This window comes from Oreochromis aureus, linkage group 13, assembly GCF_013358895.1.
Source record: "Oreochromis aureus strain Israel breed Guangdong linkage group 13, ZZ_aureus, whole genome shotgun sequence".
Classification (NCBI taxonomy): Eukaryota; Metazoa; Chordata; class Actinopteri; order Cichliformes; family Cichlidae; genus Oreochromis; species Oreochromis aureus.
This window is the reverse complement of record NC_052954.1, coordinates 25,774,420-25,796,924: the sequence shown is the minus strand read 5'-3', so window position 1 is coordinate 25,796,924 and position 22,505 is coordinate 25,774,420. Positions and strand designations below refer to the sequence as shown.

General features: G+C 42.7%; 2 pseudogenes; both read right to left on the bottom strand.

Annotated features, from left to right (window-relative positions):
• Window positions 1–14: 14 nt before the first annotated feature.
• On the bottom strand, window positions 15–15,316 carry LOC120443453 (annotated as a pseudogene).
• Window positions 15,317–16,520: 1,204 nt separating this feature from the next.
• LOC120443286 lies at window positions 16,521–21,806 on the bottom strand (annotated as a pseudogene).
• Between the last annotated feature and the right edge of the window lie 699 nt (window positions 21,807–22,505).

The following is a 22,505-nucleotide window of genomic DNA, read 5'->3' as shown; positions in this document are numbered from 1 at the left end:
GATTTGGAGAGGTTCCTCTCAGACTACTTATTTCTGGGAACAAACTTGAGTTTTACAGGCTGAACTGGTTGAAACTTCCAGTCATACCGAAGTGGAATCTAGAAAAAGAAAAGAAATGGATGTAACATCAGGGACAGGACAGCAGAGTACCATGACACTTTGAATGTGGAGGAGTGTTGCTCTTACCATGGTCTCTTTGCATGTTTCCAAAGTGTACTTCTGCAAGAGACAGACAATAACCATCTTCATGACGAGGAGGCGAGCGCATCCCAATGCAGTTACGAGGGCCGAGTCCAAATGGCATGAACGCGTATGGGTTCACCTCTTCCATGCTGTCTTTACTGAACCTGCAGATACAGATCAAACAAACTTTAAAAATGTAGATATGTAAAATCAAATAATTCTCATTGTATTGAGCCATGATTTTTAGGCAGTCTGTAAACCTACAACATAAAGAGTAGGGGGGCATAGGTCAGGGCAAAAATATATCATTACTTCTAAAGCTTTGAGGGGTCTTCCTGCTAAACCATCTAATCAGGGATTAGGGACCCATTGGCCAGTCAGATCTTACAGCAGGGAAAAACCTATGATCAAAGCAGTACTTAGGTGGAAGCTATAAAGGATAAAACATCCAAAAGATCTACCAAAGATAAAGCAAAGCATAATGTCCCAGGTTTCACTAATTACTCTTTCTTGCAAAGGATAACAGAGTTCTTCATAACCTTGTGATGACACACCTACACGCACATTTACCTCTCTGGTCTAAAAAGCTCAGGTGAGTCCCAGTAGCGTGGATCTTTGTGCAACACCCACACCGGAATTCTAATTGTGGTTCCTTCAGGGATGGTGAGTCCATTCACTTGCACAGTTTTTTTGCACACCCTGTTGAGGCGAGGGGCAGTGGGAATCAGTCGCATGGATTCAAGTATAACTTGCTCCAGGTACTGTAGACCGGTCAGCTCTTCATATGAAATGGGTGCCTAGGCAAAATATAAAGAAGAAGGCAAACATAAAAACAAAATATGCAAATGGCATCCACCACTGACTCAAGGATGGCAACAAATTATGTGATGAATTACTGTACATCTTTCTTCAGGTTAGCATCAATTTCTTTGTGTAAGGTCTGCAACGCATCAGGGTTGGTGGCCAGATTATAAAGGATGTTAGTTAGAGTGGTACTGGTGGTCTCGTAGCCTCCAAAGATGAAGACCAAGGCCTGGGAAAGGATCTCATGTTCAGTCAAACCTATGAAAAAAAAAAATTAATGATCTTATTTAAGCGTAATCAGTAGCTAGTACTTTCTTGCCCCTGTGGGCAGCTAGAGTTAGGGTTAGGATTAAAGCTGGTGCTACTAATTCCTACAGGCGTTCTGACTTTTCTGGAGTCTTGGAACACACTGTGGTACCATATCCTCATGAGCATCAGTTGAATATGGTTGTACTGCAGAAAGTAGTGTGTTACTACAAAAATGGCAAGAAAAAGGCAATTAAGATGGAGGAGAGACAGGCTAACATAACACTTACAGATGTAGGTCTTTCTTACAGAGAAATTGTAAACAAAGTCAGACCCAAAGAAACAACTGAATTCGAGGACAAGTTTCTGTGAGTTAACAGCTTGCATGATAGGCAGCTCACAGGACAACAGCTTAATAGTGGTCGTAGTTATTAGGAGTTGGGATGGTGTGTGTTGCTGTCCTGTCATTTCTCTTTTTCGGCGCAGGCAGGCAGGACTGTGATCCTCTGAATTCCCTGGCACACCTGTAGGGCATCAGGCATCATCAGCTGGGGCCATTTGAGGAGCAGCACAGCTGCTCTCTGGTGTCGGAGTATTGCCTCATGCACAAGTGGTAACGTGTTGGTTTCTTTCTGAATATTGGTCACCCTCGTCAGCCTGCGCCGTCACTAGCCCGCACTCTATTTGCCTCATCCACGAGCTCCTCACACCCCCTGGCCCAGCCTGTCACCAAACTTGTGGCAAGTAAGCTCTCCAACTCACTCACCTCACATAGTGCTCGTCTTCCTCTCACCGTGTCTATTCTCTAATCTCTGCTCCCTTGCCTTCCCATAGACTGTTTGAGTCCTCCACCACTTATAACGGCAATCCCAGAACTGTGTTATTGTTACTCTGTCACTGTAAATAAATCATTTACGCTGTAGCTTAAAGTGTCTGCGTGATCTGCTACCTGGGTCCACACGGGTTGACCCTAACAGCAGTAAGCAAGTCTCAGCTTCAAATGTACAGAGAAGACTTCGAGCTGCAGGCATGACAGGACGAGTTGAAGCAAGAAAGCCATCGGTAAGATGTTAGAATAAGCCATAAAACACTGCCATTGGACTATTGAAGACTGGAAGAAGGTATCGACTCATGAATCAAAATTTGAAAATTTGAAATCTTCATTTCATCATGCAGGACATTTGTACGCCATCAAGAAGGCAAATTTTTGGTTCCACAGTGTGTGGCATCAACTGTCAAACATGGAGGAGGAAGTGCACTGGTCTGGGGCTGTTTTGCTGGATCCAGGTTCGGTGACTTGTACAGAGGGAGAGGCACCCTGAACCAAAACGACTACCACAACATTCTGCAGCGGCATGCAACACCCTCTGGTATGAACCTAGTTGGTCAGGGGTTCATCCTACAGCAAGATAATGACCCAAAACATAATTCCAAGCTTTGCCAGACTACCTCAGGAAAAAAAGAACAAGATGGTAAGCTTGAAATCAGGGAGTGGCCAGCACAGTCTCCAGACTCAAACCTTTGGTTTGGGTTGGACTTGGCAGAAGAGTGAAACCAAAGCAACATACAAGTGCCACTCATTTATGGGAACCTCTGCATCAGGTATGAGAAGAACTTTCTAAAAGAATATTCGATATTTTTGTTTTATTGTAGAATGAATCCACGGGTGTCTTCAGCTGTTATATCTGTCAAAGGTGGCTGCTTTGATGGGTCAAAAGTTTAGAATACATTTTGGTTCATAAATTGATTCCATGATTTCTTTTTTTAAACTCCAACTGCATATTTGTAATATTCATTCGTTTCATTTCAGAGTGCAATGAGACATTAAACTGCATCATTTTTAATAAAAGATACAAGAACTGATTTCCCTGTTCTTGTATTATTTTTCTATGCTTTTAAGATTAATACTAAAACTTTCTGTGATGGAGTGTGGTTTGTGGCTCAGCTGCAGGGGAAGGGTGTAGCAGCAGGTTCAGGGTGTGGCGTCAGAGGCTGTACACACCTGAGCTCCATCATCCAGTCATGGCTCCCCGATAAAGGATGTGCTGGGACCTGAGGTTGGAAGTGTGTGTGCTACAGGGCAGCTGAAAAGTTGCTCAGTGAAACTGTACATTTAGTTAAGGGTATGCATTGGCACCAATGCATACCCTTAACCTCGATTCTTGTCTTCTGTAGTTTACATTCTGGCTGAAACTCTACATGTTGACCTGAGATCCAACTTGGTTAATGTAATTTTATAGCCACATTATCAAAAATGTTACCATAGCTAGGGTGGCTCTATAAATATTTACAGGGATGTCATAGTGATGTGTAGAGCCCTTCAGCTGATTATCATCCAGCTCCTGGCTTATAATATATGATACTGACTGACTGGTCTTTTGAGACATTTGATCTCATGAGAAAAGTGTGTGTGTTAAACCCCTGATCCTGAGTTGTCTAAAGTAAATGTGACATAGGTGACTGGGTTATTCTGGATTACTTCTGTGGTAAACACATACCTTTACTTGGTTGTTCTTCATCATTCTTATACGTCTTTTCTGGGATCTCACTCTCAATCAACACCTGCAGGAAGTCTGCTCGAGCCTACATCAGAAAAGACAATATTCAAATGTGCTCACATGTGGATGATTGAGAGTCAATAGCAGAAGAAAAATATCAATAATGTTTGCGGTGTGCATAGACTGTATATAAAAGGTGGCAAATGATTCCAGGTATTGCCCTAAATTATTTTCCCGTAGCTTACAGGGAGCGAGTGCTGTGGTTTCAAAGCTAGATGTATATGGAAAACAACCTTCTCTTGTCTCTCATGTCTATAAACATTTCTGATGAGCTGATGGCCTCTGTGACTAGTTTCATGTCCTTGTCGATTTAAAGCTTACAGATTTGTCTTCATGATGCTGGTTTTAAATTTCTTGAGGAGGTTGTAGAAAAAGTCAACACTGTCCCTGGGTGTGATTTCCATGTTCAGGAACTTTGCCAGACGTCCACCAAAGGGAACTGCCACTGAAAGGAGACCAGACCGAACAAGCAAAATTTGACACCTGCAGATACCATTGAGTTTGCTTTCTGAAAACAACTCAATTAAATGAGTTTTTAAAAGTCAAAAGAAGGACATACTTATGAATAAGAAAAGCCACATTTTGAATTTAAGGAACTTTTGGACTTGAACATTAACAGGATCATTTTGATTGTTTATGGAGTCTATCTCCACGCTGAAAGAAGCACTGGTCACAGTGTCTAAACTGTAAGGAGCCACAAACCTATGAGAGTTGGAAAAGACAAGTGGTCAGTGCATTATTTATTTTAGGATGAACAATTTAATATGTTTGCATATTTCTGAATAACAACATACTGTTTGACAGTGATGGGTTCATCCAAATTCATTTCCTCAAGTTTTGCAACAAGTCGTTCTGCATAGCGAGCAACGAGGGGGAAAACCTTTTTTATATAATGGAGACAAAATAAGAAAATTATGTTATTAATATTCTGTATATGTTAAATGTCTGTCAGATATGTAGAAAGAAAACAGATCAAAACACACTGATGATGTTGGTACATTTTTTTTGTAAACTCGTTTTCTCTATTTTAAGAACTTTAACAATGTTTGTACAGTAGCTGTGAAAAAAATAAGAACATATAATGGGAATTGCTGGCTTTTGTTTTTGTACTTCATTTTGTATATAGTTTAATCACATAAGTGGTTATGTCTTGATGCATGCTCAATCATCCAGGTATTGAAATCCAGAAAAGTTGATTCTGTTCTTCTGGACGTAGCGTTTTCAGTGGGGGAAATGTTTCACCACCTTTCACCCACTGAAACAAACTTTTGGGATATAAGTGGTTAATGAACTTTAGATATGATATCAACCTGTTTCAGTCTTCCACTGGTGAAGCATGGAGACACGCTGTTGTAATTCGTTTCCACCTTTCATCTTTGACTACTACAACAGCGTCTTCCATAGGTCCGGTGAAAAAACCAGCATCCTGTGAAAAGGAAATAATAACTCTCAATGTTTGCTTACATCTCCAACATCAGTTTCCACGTATAATGTAATGTAGTTGGTATCTTCTCTTTGTTGGCTCTATGTTGATTATTCATATGGAACAATCTTTGGCTAGATCAACACACATGGCTACATGCAACAGTGGAAAGTAAACAAACAACAAATACCAACATCACCATACATAAGCACTACAGTGCAAAGAGGTTTGAGTAAAATGTAATCATTAACCCGTCCTCTTTCTCCAGGTTTGTTTGATAATATAGATGTGGGGAAATATCTGATATTTGTTAAAAATATCTTAACTACTACCACTGCTTAATGATGATTGATTAAATAAGCATATGTCAGAAAACTGTTTCAAAGTACACCACTCACTAGTACAATGCTGATAATTTATATTGATTATATATTATATAATATATTTATATATTGTTTCTGGGACAGAAACAATAATGTGATGATTTCAATTGGTTTAAATTAGGGCTGTCAAAATTAACACGTTAAGCATAATTAATCTGCCATCGCGGTCAACGCGATTAAATTTTTAATGCAATTAACGCATCTGGAGTGGAGAATGACTCAAAATCCCTGAAATATTTCTGTTAATGCATTTTGGGCAGTTTGTCCAAGTAGAGTTACCTTCACACATGCACAAATGGGCAGTTGACCTGTTAATGACGGGCAGCTGAACCAATCAACTCAGTATGGAAGATGATAAGCGCACATTGGCCCTCTCGATGGGAAATTTGAGTAGTAAAAGAATAACAAGACGGAACAGTCGACCGACAAAGTATTATGCACGCTGTGCAAGAATGAATTTTCTTTTCATCGAAGCACTTCCAGCTGAAAATATCACATTGACCCGAACCCACGTTAGCCAGGGGTGCTGCTAGCACTTTGGCCCAACTTGCGACAAACCACTCACGGAGCATCGGGGACTCAGTAAGTCCACCTCTGAAATATTGACTGACACAGTTGCCAAGAGGATTGCAACAAACTGCAGACCTATTACTATCGTTTAGAAGACGCGCATAGCTTTGGTTCCTCATTTCAAGGACTTGAAGTGACTCTCAAGAGTGACAGAGAGAGTGGATAAAAGTTTACTGAGTTTTTGTTAACATGAATTTCAAGATGTTCAATAAACATGTTAGGTGTGTATATTTTCCTTTTTCATGCGAGTCTGTTTGCTCATGCCAAATGAAATGGGATTAATATAGAATAAGAATGAATGATATTTAGTCGTGATTAATCAAAATTAATCCACAGTAACCCTGTGTTGGATCAGATTAAACATTTTAATTGTTGACAGAACTAATATATATTATATATTAGTGTATACTTAACTATTAGTATATAGGTTTTTTTATAGTTGTATTTCACAGGAGAGAACCTGTGTTCAGAGACTGAAGGAAACTGTACAAAAGGGTTAGGTTTGTGTATGGGATTCCCTATGCCCCTGAATGCACCATGGGTGCGCATGTCCGCAGCTTTAGTTCAGAGACAAACGGCAGCCGAACAACGGGCAGTGTGTGCGTTCATAAGACCGTAAGTTAATGTTTTACTTCACTTTCGGTTACGTTGGGGTTCAGCCATGAGCGTATTTGATGACTTACCAGCAGTTTCTGCTTCTGTTTAAGTGATGTTATGTATCAGTGGCAGTTCGCTAGCATAACAGATTTGTTCGCTAATTAGCTGCTAGCAGGGAGATTCGTTGTTATCATGTTGTTGATTCTGTGCTCTGTGTAACAGATGATGAACCAATGTAAAGTTGCCTTCAGTGCATAGTTAAACCACACACACACACACAATACAAAGACTGAGAACTTTATTCCTGGACTCTGCCTGTTTGTTCTTCCCACATCTGAACATTTGCAAGTGTTCTGACCCGACACTCTGAAGTGATTGCTGCCAGCTCAGATTTCTTTCACCCTTCTAAACATTTGGTCCCTCGAGCCGGATGAGAGCAACTGCTTCAGCCTTATATGTTCAGGATGGAAGACCGATATCCATACAGAGAGTCTGACCGCCCATGCAGACATAGCAAGCTGCCATCATACCTCCAGAATTATGAAGTGGACGACTTCGCTAAGAACCGACTCTCTTATGATGATCAGGGCAAGCATTCTACTCATCCTGAAATTCTCCAATATATTCATCATATGAAAGAGGAACACAATCAGCTCCGACTAGATGTGCAACGCCTGACAGAACTGATCTCTAGCTCTCCTGTACTAGCTCCACAGCATGCCACGACACGGTCTGGACATTGTGAGGATGTGACATCAACCACACCTGCCCACACTAGTAAGCTGGTGCCAATCAGAGGGCAGAAGAGCCCACATCAGCCTGAAAGTGCTCCACAGGTGCCATTTGGGGATGAGCCTCAACATCCAAAGGACAGCCAGCAGGGCCTGATCGAGGAGCTCACGCACAGTCTAAATGAAGCAGATCTTGACAGGGAGTGCAGCGCACAGTCACCATCACCTTCGGTCGACTCATGCCCTGAATCTCAAGATTTTCTTCCACCAATGACACCAGGTGAGAGGCCCCCTTCACTTCAAGCTTCAGCAGCAAGGGGACGGTCACCGTATTATGCAGGACAAAGAAGGGTTGATGAGGTGTATGCTCGTCGCCACAGGAACTACAGTCAGCCTGCCACTTCTCCTAGATTGCCAAGGCTAGGGGCCGGCTATGAAGATGACCCATACTACAGACAAGATGACAGGTATCCTACCCTGGTCACCTAAGCTGCCCTGACAGTCACTATCGTTCTCCTTATGGATATGGGTATCAGGATTCGAGTCATCCGTACAGGCGCTGCGGTAACTACCCAGATGACCGCCGACAGTGTCCACCCGATCGTCTGCAACCAGGTGGGTGCCCTCAGACACCACTCTCTCTCAGCAGAGCCCAACCAATAGAGACTTATCGTGGACCTCAACCAACGATCCCTGACTTTGTGCACGAGGACCCACGTGAGTTTGCAAGATTAAAGTTAGCTCTAGATAACATACTTCCACTTGATGCTCCTGAACACTTCAAGTTCCAGATCTTGACAGATCACCTTAAGTGTGAAGATGCACTACTTGTAGCTGACTCATACAGTAACAGTCCATTCCCATTTGCTGACACCATGAGAGCACTTACAGAAATGTATGGGCAACCTCAACATCTGGCCTTAAAAGGATTACCAAACTGATGGATGGACCCAACATTAGGAGTGGTGACATCAGAGCCTTCAAGTCTTTTGCCCTCCAAGTCCGTGCGCTAGTGGGGATGCTACACCAGTTGGGAGAACAAGGTCGGACAGAGTTGAGGTGTGGCTCACATGTATCTCGCTTCTTAGCTAAGTTACCTTATGACCTAAGAGCAAATTTCCAGAGATTTGTTAATCCCCTCAACACTCCTATACCAACACTGCTTGATCTGGCTGAATGGCTCGAGTATGAGGTGCGTGTCCAGGTAATTGGAGACCAATACTGTGACCACTCCGATAGGGAGAGGCAAGTTTCACGGAAGGAGAGACGTCCTGAGCATAAGTTTCAGAAGGCTACCACCATTCTCCATGGTAGTGAGCCCAGGAGAAAGATGGAAGGTGACATGGCAGCGACACAAGAAAGGCCCAAGAAGTACTGCCCATTCTGTAATACGGTGCAGCATTACCTGAATCAGTGCAGTAACTTCAAACTCTTGTCGAAGGAGCAGAAGACAGAGTGGATTAAGGTGAATAAGAGGTGCTGGCGATGCGCCCGTGATCATCAAGCAGCTAAGTGTAACCTCAAAGCCAAGTGTAAACCATGTGGGCGGCGACATCTGGAAGTTCTTCATGATGTCAATACCAGCCCAGATGCTACAGCCTCTGATTCAACCAGTGCACCAGAGGAAAGCACGTGCTTAGTAAGCTCCACTTCTGAGACACGGCACGTGAGACCGGCAAACCAATAGCAGTCAGGTGCTACTCAAGCTAAGTCGTATCATCATTAGGAGCAGTACCAAGATGGTTGAAACCTATGCTATACTGGATGATGGTTCAGAGCGTACCATACTTCTGCATGAAGCAGCTGATCGCTTGGGGCTGCATGGGGAAGCTGAAGACCTAGCACTCCGCACTGTCCGTCAAGATAGCTGTACCATCCATGGTGCCGCTGTGTCATTCTCCATTTCTCCTGCCTCACAGCCTAACAAGTCCTTCCAGATCCACCGAGCCTTCACAGCAAAGGAACTTGGCCTAGCACGCCATAGTTACCCAATAAGAGCATTACAGGAGCGGTACCGTCACCTTAAGCACCTGCCACTGCCAGACATAAAGGAAGTACAGCCCTTCTGCTTATTGGGTCGGATAATCCACATCTTCTCACTCCTGTGGAGCCAGTACGTCTAGGCCCTCCAGGTGGACCAGCAGCTGTGCACACCCGACTTGGATGGACTTTGCAGGGTCCATCGAGATTCCTACGTCAGCGGCTAACCCCACAGCAGTGTCTCTTCACCTCTGGGGCCTCACCAGAAGCTGAGCTCTTCAGCCATGTTGAGAGACTCTGGAAGATGGATATCTTGCCATACCGGAGTGAACGACTCATTACCAGGTCCCGACAAGACGCTGAGGCCATTCAGAGACTTGAAGAACGGACAATTCGAGTAACAATTGATGGAGTAAACCGCTACGCCACCCCACTACTGTGGAAGAAGAATCTTCCCCCACTTTGTGCTACACCAGAGGCAGTTTTGGCCCAGCTTCGTGGTACAGAGAAACGACTTGCCAGAGAACCACAGAAGGCAGCTGCCTACTCTCTGGAAATCCAAAAACTGCTGCAGGCTGGCTTCGTCACAGCTGTTGCACCGGAAGAGGCCGCAGTGTGTAACTGTTCGTGGTTTATCCCCATCACATGGTGCACCACAACGGGAAGGACAGGATAGTGTTCAACTGTTCCTTCACCTACAAGGGTCAGAGCCTGAACGACTGCCTTCTTCCAGGGCCTACACTGGGAGCTAGCCTGTTGGGAGTCCTTCTCAGGTTCAGGGAACACCCAGTCGCCTTCAGCAGTGACATAAAGGGGATGTTCCATCAGGTCCGTCTGCTAGATGAGGACAAACGCTTTCTCTGTTTCCTGTGGCGAGACATGGAGGTGAGCGAAAACCCCACCATCTACCAGTGGCAGGTGCTTCCCTTTGGGACTACATGCAGTCCATGCTGCGCTACCTTTGCACTTCAACACCATGTCCACAAACACACTGAGCCAGGGGAGGATGCTCGTCTGTCCATAGAACGTAATTTCTATGTTGACAACTGTTTGCAGAGCCTCCCATCAGAAGGCCAAGCCAAGAAGTTGGTGGATCGCCTGCAGTCTCTCCTCTTGGAGGGTGGATTTGAACTACGACAATGGGCTAGCAATGTCCACACGGTCATCAGCCACCTACCAGTTGAGTCCCAGTCAGAGGGTAGCGTTCTCTGGCTCTCCCAGGAGTCAGCCGATCCTCAAGAGCGCACTCTAGGGCTCGTATGGCACTGTAAGACTGATGCACTCCGGTACAAGCATCAGCAGGCGTCAGTTCAGAGCCAACAATGCGCAACATTTATCGGCTGCTCGCCCAGCAGTATGATCCTCTCGGGTTTCTTATTCCATATACAACCAGAGCAAAGGTCATCGTGCAACACCTCTGGGACAAGAAAAGAGGATGGGATGATCCTCACTTACCTGAGAATCTGCTCCATGCCTGGCGTTTGTGGGAAAGTGAACTTGGCCAGCTCTCACAGATAACACTGCCGAGATGCTACACTGACCCACACTCGGATTGTAGTAAGAGCCATCGAAGCCTTCATGTGTTCTGTGATGCCTCTGAGCGTGCCTATGGGTCTGTGGCATATCTACGCACCGACCAAGGGAAGGAAAGGTCCAGGTGGCTTTTTGGCTGCAAGGTCGAGAGTTGCACCCAAGAAGCAACTCTCAATTCCAAGGCTAGAGTTGTGTGGAGCCCTTACAGGAGCACAGCTGGCTTCTGTTCTGAAGAAAGAACTGACCCTTGACATCCAAGATGTGGTGTTCTGGACAGACTCGACTACAGTGCTTAACTGGCTCCATTCAGATTCATGCAGATATAAAGTCTTTGTGGGAACCAGAGTTGCAGAGGTACAAGAACTCTCTGCTGGAGCCTCTTGGCGATGCGTGGACTCAGGAACCAATCCAGCAGGCGATATCACGAGAGGGAAAACTGTGGCTCAGCTTGCTGGTGAGAATCGATGGAGCCGGGGGCCACCATTTCTTCAGCTGCCACCCAGCCTTTGGCCACAAGCACTGGTGGGAGAAGCTAAGGAGGAAGTGGATGAGCTGAAGAAGCCAGTGTTCTGTGGTCTGCTTACTGGATCCGCTAGTCCAGCGATACCTGACGTCAAACAGTTCAGCACGTATGAGGAACTTCTGAAAGCCACTGCTCAATTGATGCACGGGGCGGCTACGGACACCAGTCACCCTGATGCTGATGATTTTCGAAGGGCAGAGCTGGCCCTACTTAGACATTCTCAGATGGAGAGCTTCCGAAAGAATTTCACATTGCTTAAATCAGAGAAGCTGATTCCATCCAGTAGCAGGCTAATTACCCTCGCTCCTGAGTATGACAAGGCTTCTGACTTGATTAGAGTTGGAGGTCGACTCCGCAGATGTGAAGGCCTGAGCCCTGAGGTACTACACCCTGTACTTCTAGAGCCCGCTCACCCAGTTACGAAGCTTCTAATCCAGCGATGTGACAATAAGCTCAACCACCCGGGAGCTGAACGTGTTTTCGCTGAGTTGCGCCGGAAATACTGGATCTTAAGGGGGAGAGAGGCAGTCAGAAGACATCAGCATTACTGTCCCGAATGCAAGAAGTGGAGAGGTCAACCAGAAGTCCCGAAAATGGCAGATTTGCCGCCCTCAAGTTTGAGGCTCTTCCGACCTGCTTTCTATTCAACTGGAATGGACTGTTTCGGCCCTATGCTCATTAAAGTGGGTCGGCGCACAGAAAAAAGGTGGGGCATCCTTTTCAAGTGTCTTACTACTCGAGCAGTTCACCTGGATCTGCTGGTAAACATGGATGTTGACTCCTTCTTGATGTCACTCAGACGGTTCATAGCCCGTAGAGGGAAGCCGTTTGAACTCCTTTCAGACCAGGGTACCAACTTTCGAGGTGCAAGTAAGGAACTACAAGAAGCATTCACTGCCCTCACACCAGATCTTAGACAGCAACTGGCGGCAGAACAGATCCGATTCTCTTTCAATCCCCCTAGTGCTCCACACTTTGGTGGGTCTTGGGAGAGAGAGGTGCGATCTGTGAAAACCGCCCTGCGCACCACGTTGGGAGCGCAGATAGTGTCAGAGGAAGTGCTGAGGACTGTCCTGCTTGAGGTGGAGAGTATACTCAACTCCAGGCCTTTGGGTTATGTTTCTTCAGACATCGCAGACCCAGATCCCATCACGCCCTACTCTTTGTTGATGGGGCGGCCAGATTGCTCTCTACCCCAAGTGTTCTATCCAGAATCCGAGCTGCTCAGTCGTAAGAGGTGGAGACACACTCAAGTCCTGGCTGACCAATTCTGGAAGCACTTCATACGGCATTTTATGCCCACCTTGCAACCACGGCAGAAATGGCACAAGGAAACAGACAACATTGCAGTTGGATCTGTGGTTCTCATTGTTGATCAGCAGACCCCACGAGCGCTCTGGCAAATAGGAACCGTGAAAACTATCTTACCAGGGGCTGATGATCGTGTCAGAGCTGCAGTCGTTCAAGTAAAGGACCGAACTTACACTCGCCCAGTGGCACGGCTCATCAGGTTGCCTGTTCTACCCCAGGATTCTGCTTAGGTGCAGAGGACATTCCACCAAGGTCAAATTTGTACACCAAATTTGGGCGGCTGTACAAAAGGGTTAGGTTTGTGTATGGGATTCCCTATGCCCCCTGAATGCACCATGGGTGCGCATGTCCGCAGCTTTAGTTCAGAGACAAACGGCAGCCGAACAACGGGCAGTGTGTGCGTTCATAAGACCGTAAGTTAATGTTTTACTTCACTCGGTTACGTTGGGGTTCAGCCATGAGCGTATTTGATGACTTACCAGCAGTTTCTGCTTCTGTTTAAGTGATGTTATGTATCAGTGGCAGTTCGCTAGCATAACAGATTTGTTCGCTAATTAGCTGCTAGCAGGGAGATTCGTTGTTATCATGTTGTTGATTCTGTGCTCTGTGTAACAGATGATGAACCAATGTAAAGTTGCCTTCAGTGCATAGTTAAACCACACACACACACACAATACAAAGACTGAGAACTTTATTCCTGGACTCTGCCTGTTTGTTCTTCCCACATCTGAACATTTGCAAGTGTTCTGACCCGACACTCTGAAGTGATTGCTGCCAGCTCAGATTTCTTTCACCCTTCTAAACAGAAACTATTCAAATTCTCTTTGAATTTAAGCACACATTCTTTGTGTTTATTCTGCATTTACTTCATTATATTGCATAAATTTCAGTTACAAGCTTAACTAAAAGTTTTAAAGTAATTGACCAGGCTATTGATCAAGTCACTGTGATTAATGGTGATTAATTACAGAAAGTTGTGAGATTAATTAGTTAATTTTTAATCTATTGACAGCACTAGTTTAAATACATAAACCCTTCCTACAATTAGCTTTGATTCTGTCATACAGAGTGAGATAGATGTTAAACATCTGTCTTTGTTCTGTAGTTTTTTTGTGAAACAGTGAAGTGTGTTTCCTGGTTTGCTTCATGTTCTTCAGCTGCTGTGTTGGCTGATGTAACCCTTGAGTAATATTACTTCATTTACATTTCATCTGGTAACAGTCTTTCCCTGTAGTGCTGCTGACACTATAAACTGGAGAATTTCCTAAGTTGCTTTCAAAATCACTGCTAGCAATTTTGTTAATGTAAAAAAGTGAGAAAGTATTTGTATCCATGTTTTGCTAATATTTTACGTTCTATGGAGAGTGGCAGGACGTCCAGAGGTTTCATGAAATCTAATAAATGATGCAACTTAACAGAAATCTGAGAGCAGATGTCAGCATTGTACTACATCTGATTTGCTGAATTTTCACTCTGGTATATGATGGAAAGAGGAGCTTCTTACCCTGCGGTTGGTGAACACAGAGTAGCACTCCTTCACCATCACAGTTTTAACAATCTCAGGGTCGGCCACCATTAACAACGGCATTAGTCCATCGTACAACCTGCAAAAAGAAAACAGCTGTTTACAATAACACAATTCATGGCTAATTGTTTAAGGCATTTTTTGTTTTAAACACCTTTTTTTTTTTTTTTGCTTTAGACCGCAGCATTATTGACAATGAATTCAGAATTGTTCTATTTTATTTTTTATTTTATTTATTCTTTTTTTGGGGGGTTGGGGGCTCACAAACATATTTTAACATGAGTGGACTTCCTGGTTGATGAAGTAAATACTCACCCCCAGACGTCCCCATACTTGGCATGGCACTCTAGGTCAAAACCAAGAATTCCCTGCAAAAAGTTATAGGAAAATGTGTTTTAGTGTCAATATGCCACTGAATAGGACATGTGCATTCAAAATACAGAGAAGTCAGGCAGGTCATTGATAGTGACGATTGATAAGGATATTAAATATTTCCTCCTCACTTCTCAAAGATCAAATCAGTCAGCTCCTCATATCTCAGTCTCTAAGGTGAGTTTGGTTTCTGTGCGTACCTTTCTTATGCCCAGCATCGTTCCAATATAAGGCAGGGGCCTCGGTCCAGGTATCCCCAGCTTTCTGAAGAACCGATATGGCCATAATCCGTACCTGTGTCACAAAACAGAGAAAATCTGAAATCGTCAGTTGGACATTAAAACAAAAGGAATACAGGAGAAACAAAATTCCACGACGGGTGGTTTGACCGCGACATAACATAAGGGCCCGATTGTCTTGCAAAACAGTAGTCGAGGAATACTCACAGTAAAATCAGCGTGAAAAGCAGGACCAGCAAAGTCCAGGTGGTTGCTGAAAACAGCGTGAAAAACATTGCGACTTCTTTCTGACAAAGCGCTACAGGTGATTCTATTTTTTATGATGTTTGTGTGAAACTGTTACAGCTGCGCATGCTCAGCACTTTTGTGTAACCTTTCCCACAATAACAGGAAGAGCAAGGAGATAAAAACGCTGGTGTAAAGTTAGTGATATTGGTCACATGTATCAGTGTGCCAAGGGCAACTGCTTAGTAAATGCACGACCTATTTGACACTGGATTTACTAGTACTTTTACACACCTGTGGTGTTTATTCACTGACAAAAATGCACAGAATTTAATGAAGTCGTTTATCTTAAAACTGTGGAATTGTAATTAGAATTTAAAATACAATTACACAAACATTCATCATTTGAGTATAAATGTTTCAATTTCTTGTCAGTTTTATGAAAACCAGATTTCAGGCAAATTCTTCTCTGTGATATTATTTGTGAGGTTTATTTTCACAAATCTTTGTAGGAAAATTTCCATCTTTACAAAAAAGATAATTAATTTTATTTCCTCTCCTCACACCTTTATGGAAATGTGCTCACATTAATCCCTTCAGTACAGGTAGCTGCAGAGTTAGCTGGATCAATATGCCAACATTCACAATTCTAGGAAGCAGCACTGTTCTTCCTGTTACAGTCTATTCTTAATGTTTTACTGATGGATGGATATATTTAACAGTTGCAAATAATCAAGTCAATATATGTGAATCCCTACAACGCCTAATAGAGTTATTTCAGAATCAGCAGCTCCACCCACCTGCTGTTCAACTCTCGGCTTTGAGGGACAGCCAAGTAGAAGAAAGTTTGATAGGTGGAAGGTTTAGTATTATTGTTAGGATTTTCTTGCATTTAAGAATTCAATCAAAAGATCTCAAAGACAGCATTCACATTTATCTTGTGATGCTTTGGTGTGTCTCTATTTGGAGACTAAAGAATTGACTAGAAAACACCTGTACCTGTATAAATATTAGGTTATGTTAGACACTCCACACTGAGGGCATTTTTTAATAGCATCAGTAAACTTTGTGAGTACTGTTTCTTTATTTTTCTGCCTGAGAGCCAGAAAGGCTATCGGTCTACAAGACTCAAGACTGGATGCATGGGGGAAATGGAGTATCCGCTCTGACTAGCCCACAAGACCCTATGCCTTTGGAAACCTGACTACCTGTGAGGTAAAACCAATAATAAGACTACAGCCATCAATGAGACGTGTATAGCTGCCAGCAGCTTATTTCATGGACTTAACTGTCCCAAGAGATATTCTGATAAGTCTCTAGATTTCAAATTGTAATTTTATTTATTCATTTGTATAAAGCTCATGCATGACGGAAAACAAGACAAAAATAACAAAGGCAAACCTAAAGATAAAGTGTCACAGAATAATATGTTTGCACAAATCAAAGATGGTTATCAGGAAATTCATACAGTAAACCATTAGTAAAGTTAGCTTTTTGAAAAATTCAACACAATTTTAAAAAAAAAAGTAATTAAAATACATTTGATTTATTAATATTGCAAGACAATTCAAATATTTACACTGCACTGATTTAACATTGTACAGTTAAGCAGCAGAAAAAAATTGCATACTGAATGCCCTTACGGCAGCACTTGCCCCACATCAAAAGAAAATCATACAATAAAATGTTTGATAGGATTTGGAGAGGTTCCCTCTCAGACTACTTATTTCTGGGAACAAACTTGAGTTTTACAGGCTGAACTGGTTGAAACTTCCAGTCATACCGAAGTGGAATCTAGAAAAAGAAAAGAAATGGATGTAACATCAGGGACAGGACAGCAGAGTACCATGACACTTTGAATGTGGAGGAGTGTTGCTCTTACCATGGTCTCTTTGCATGTTTCCAAAGTGTACTTCTGCAAGAGACAGACAATAACCATCTTCATGACGAGGAGGGCGAGCGCATCCCAATGCAGTTACGAGGGCCGAGTCCAAATGGCATGAACGCGTATGGGTTCACCTCTTCCATGCTGTCTTTACTGAACCTGCAGATACAGATCAAACAAACTTTAAAAATGTAGATATGTAAAATCAAATAATTCTCATTGTATTGAGCCATGATTTTTAGGCAGTCTGTAAACCTACAACATAAAGAGTAGGGGGGCATAGGTCAGGGCAAAATATATCATTACTTCTAAAGCTTTGAGGGTCTTCCTGCTAAACCATCTAATCAGGGATTAGGGACCCATTGGCCAGTCAGATCTTACAGCAGGGAAAAACCTATGATCAAAGCAGTACTTAGGTGGAAGCTATAAAGGATAAAACATCCAAAAGATCTACCAAAGATAAAGCAAAGCATAATGTCCCAGGTTTCACTAATTACTCTTTCTTGCAAAGGATAACAGAGTTCTTCATAACCTTGTGATGACACACCCACACGCACATTTACCTCTCTGGTCTAAAAAGCTCAGGTGAGTCCCAGTAGCGTGGATCTTTGTGCAACACCCACACCGGAATTCTAATTGTGGTTCCTTCAGGGATGGTGAGTCCATTCACTTGCACAGTTTTTTTTTGCACACCCTGTTGAGGCGAGGGCAGTGGGAATCAGTCGCATGGATTCAAGTATAACTTGCTCCAGGTACTGTAGACCGGTCAGCTCTTCATATGAAATGGGTGCCTAGGCAAAATATAAAGAAGAAGGCAAACATAAAAACAAAATATGCAAATGGCATCCACCACTGACTCAAGGATGGCAACAAATTATGTGATGAATTACTGTACATCTTTCTTCAGGTTAGCATCAATCTCTTTGTGTAAGGTCTGCAACGCATCAGGGTTGGTGGCCAGATTATAAAGGATGTTAGTTAGAGTGGTACTGGTGGTCTCGTAGCCTCCAAAGATGAAGACCAAGGCCTGGGAAAGGATCTCATGTTCAGTCAAACCTATGAAAAAAAAAAAAAATTAATGATCTTATTTAAGCGTAATCAGTAGCTAGTACTTTCTGCCCCTGTGGGCAGCTAGAGTTAGGGTTAGGGTTAAAGCTGGTGCTACTAATTCCTACAGGCGTTCTGACTTTTCTGGAGTCTTGGAACACACTGTGGTACCATATCCTCATGAGCATCAGTTGAATATGGTTGTACTGCAGAAAGTAGTGTGTTACTACAAAATGGCAGAAAAAGGCAATTAAGATGGAGGAGAGACAGGCTATCATAACACTTACAGATGTAGGTCTTTCTTACAGAGAAATTGTAAACAAAGTCAGACCCAAAGAAACAACTGAATTCGAGGACAAGTTTCTGTGAGTTAACAGCTTGCATGATAGGCAGCTCACAGGACAACAGCTTAATAGTGGTCGTAGTTATTAGGAGTTGGGATGGTGTGTGTTGCTGTCCTGTCATTTCCCTTTTTCGGCGCAGGCAGGCAGGACTGTGATCCTCTGAATTCCCTGGCACACCTGTAGGGCATCAGGCATCATCAGCTGGGGCCATTTGAGGAGCAGCACAGCTGCTCTCTGGTGTCGGAGTATTGCCTCATGCACAAGTGGTAACGTGTTGGTTTCTTTCTGAATATTGGTCACCCTCGTCAGCCTGCGCCCGTCACTAGCCCGCACTCTATTTGCCTCATCCACCAGCTCCTCACACCCCTGGCCCAGCCTGTCACCAAACTTGTGGCAAGTAAGCTCTCCAACTCACTCACCTCACATAGTCCTCGTCTTCCTCTCACCGTGTCTATTCTCTAATCTCTGCTCCCTTGCCTTCCCATAGACTGTTTGAGTCCTCCACCACTTATAACGGCAATCCCAGAACTGTGTTATTGTTACTCTGTCACTGTAAATAAATCATTTACGCTGTAGCTTAAAGTGTCTGTGTGATCTGCTACCTGGGTCCACACGGGTTGACCCTAACAGCAGTAAGCAAGTCTCAGCTTCAAATGTACAGAGAAGACTTGAGCTGCAGGCATGACAGGACGAGTTGAAGCAAGAAAGCCATCGGTAAGATGTTAGAATAAGCCATAAAACACTGCCATTGGACTATTGAAGACTGGAAGAAGGTATCAACTCATGAATCAAAATTTGAAAATTTGAAATCTTCATTTCATCATGCAGGACATTTGTACGCCATCAAGAAGGCAAATTTTTGGTTCCACAGTGTGTGGCATCAACTGTCAAACATGGAGGAGGAAGTGCACTGGTCTGGGGCTGTTTTGCTGGATCCAGGTTCGGTGACTTGTACAGAGGAGAGGCACCCTGAACCAAAACGACTACCACAACATTCTGCAGCGGCATGCAACACCCTCTGGTATGAACCTAGTTGGTCAGGGGTTCATCCTACAGCAACATAATGACCCAAAACATAATTCCAAGCTTTGCCAGACTACCTCAGCCAGACAAAAAAGAACAAGATGGTAACCTTGAAATCAGGGAGTGGCCAGCACAGTCTCCAGACTCAAACCTTTGGTTTGGGTTGGACTTGGCAGAAGAGTGAAACCAAAGCAACATACAAGTGCCACTCATTTATGGGAACCTCTGCATCAGGTATGAGAAGAACTTTCTAAAAGAATATTTGATATTTTTGTTTTATTGTAGAATGAATCCCACGGGTGTCTTCAGCTGTTATATCTGTCAAAGGTGGCTGCTTTGATGGGTCAAAAGTTTAGAATACATTTTGGTTCATAAATTGATTCCATGATTTCTTTTTTTTAAACTCCAACTGCATATTTGTAATATTCATTCGTTTCATTTCAGAGTGCAATGAGACATTAAACTGCATCATTTTTAATAAAAAGATACAAGAACTGATTTCCCTGTTCTTGTATTATTTTTCTATGCTTTTAAGATTAATACTAAAACTTTCTGTGATGGAGTGTGGTTTGTGGCTCAGCTGCAGGGGAAGGTGTAGCAGCAGGTTCAGGGTGTGGCGTCAGAGGCTGTACACACCTGAGCTCCATCATCCAGTCATGGCTCCCCGATAAAGGATGTGCTGGGACCTGAGGTTGGAAGTGTGTGTGCTACAGGGCAGCTGAAAAGTTGCTCAGTGAAACTGTACATTTAGTTAAGGGTATGCATTGGCACCAATGCATACCCTTAACCTCGATTCTTGTCTTCTGTAGTTTACATTCTGGCTGAAACTCTACATGTTGACCTGAGATCCAACTTGGTTAATGTAATTTTTATAGCCACATTATCAAAAATGTTACCATAGCTAGGGTGGCTCTATAAATATTTACAGGGATGTCATAGTGATGTGTAGAGCCCTTCAGCTGATTATCATCCAGCTCCTGGCTTATAATATATGATACTGACTGACTGGTCTTTTGAGACATTTGATCTCATGAGAAAAGTGTGTGTGTTAAACCCCTGATCCTGAGTTGTCTAAAGTAAATGTGACATAGGTGACTGGGTTATTCTGGATTACTTCTGTGGTAAACACATACCTTTACTTGGTTGTTCTTCATCATTCTTATACGTCTTTTCTGGGATCTCACTCTCAATCAACACCTGCAGGAAGTCTGCTCGAGCCTACATCAGAAAAGACAATATTCAAATGTGCTCACATGTGGATGATTGAGAGTCAATAGCAGAAGAAAAATATCAATAATGTTTGCAGTGTGCATAGACTGTATATAAAAGGTGGCAAATGATTCCAGGTATTGCCCTAAATTATTTTCCCGTAGCTTACAGGGAGCGAGTGCTGTGGTTTCAAAGCTAGATGTATATGGAAAACAACCTTCTCTTGTCTCTCATGTCTATAAACATTTCTGATGAGCTGATGGCCTCTGTGACTAGTTTCATGTCCTTGTCGATTTAAAGCTTACAGATTTGTCTTCATGATGCTGGTTTTAAATTTCTTGAGGAGGTTGTAGAAAAAGTCAACACTGTCCCTGGGTGTGATTTCCATGTTCAGGAACTTTGCCAGACGTCCACCAAAGGGAACTGCCACTGAAAGGAGACCAGACCGAACAAGCAAAATTTGACACCTGCAGATACCATTGAGTTTGCTTTCTGAAAACAACTCAATTAAATGAGTTTTTAAAAGTCAAAAGAAGGACATACTTATGAATAAGAAAAGCCACATTTTGAATTTAAGGAACTTTTGGACTTGAACATTAACAGGATCATTTTGATTGTTTATGGAGTCTATCTCCACACTGAAAGAAGCACTGGTCACAGTGTCTAAACTGTAAGGAGCCACAAACCTATGAGAGTTGGAAAAGACAAGTGGTCAGTGCATTATTTATTTTAGGATGAACAATTTAATATGTTTGCATATTTCTGAATAACAACATACTGTTTGACAGTGATGGGTTCATCCAAATTCATTTCCTCAAGTTTTGCAACAAGTCGTTCTGCATAGCGAGCAACGAGGGGAAAACCTTTTTATATAATGGAGACAAAATAAGAAAATTATGTTATTAATATTCTGTATATGTTAAATGTCTGTCAGATATGTAGAAAGAAAACAGATCAAAACACACTGATGATGTTGGTACATTTTTTTGTAAACTCGTTTTCTCTAGTTTAAGAACTTTAACAATGTTTGTACAGTAGCTGTGAAAAAATAAGAACATATAATGGGAATTGCTGGCTTTTGTTTTTGTACTTCATTTTGTATATAGTTTAATCACATTAGTGGTTATGTCTTGATGCATGCTCAATCATCCAGGTATTGAAATCCAGAAAAGTTGATTCTGTTCTTCTGGACGAAGCGTTTTCAGTGGGGAAATGTTTCACCACCTTTCCCCACTGAAACAAACTTTTTGGGATATAAGTGGTTAATGAACTTTAGATATGATATCAACCTGTTTCAGTCTTCCACTGGTGAAGCATGGAGACACGCTGTTGCTAATTCGTTTCCACCTTTCATCTTTGACTACTACAACAGCGTCTTCCATAGGTCCAGTGAAAAAACCAGCATCCTGTGAAAAGGAAATAATAACTCTCAATGTTTGCTTACATCTCCAACATCAGTTTCCACGTATAATGTAATGTAGTTGGTATCTTCTCTTTGTTGGCTCTATGTTGATTATTCATATGGAACAATCTTTGGCTAGATCAACACACATGGCTACATGCAACAGTGGAAAGTAAACAAACAACAAATACCAACATCACCATACATAAGCACTACAGTGTAAAGAGGTTTGAGTAAAATGTAATCATTAACCCGTCCTCTTTCTCCAGGTTTGTTTGATAATATAGATGTGGGGAAATATCTGATATTTGTTAAAAATATCTTAACTACTACCACTGCTTAATGATGATTGATTAAATAAGCATATGTCAGAAAACTGTTTCAAAGTACAC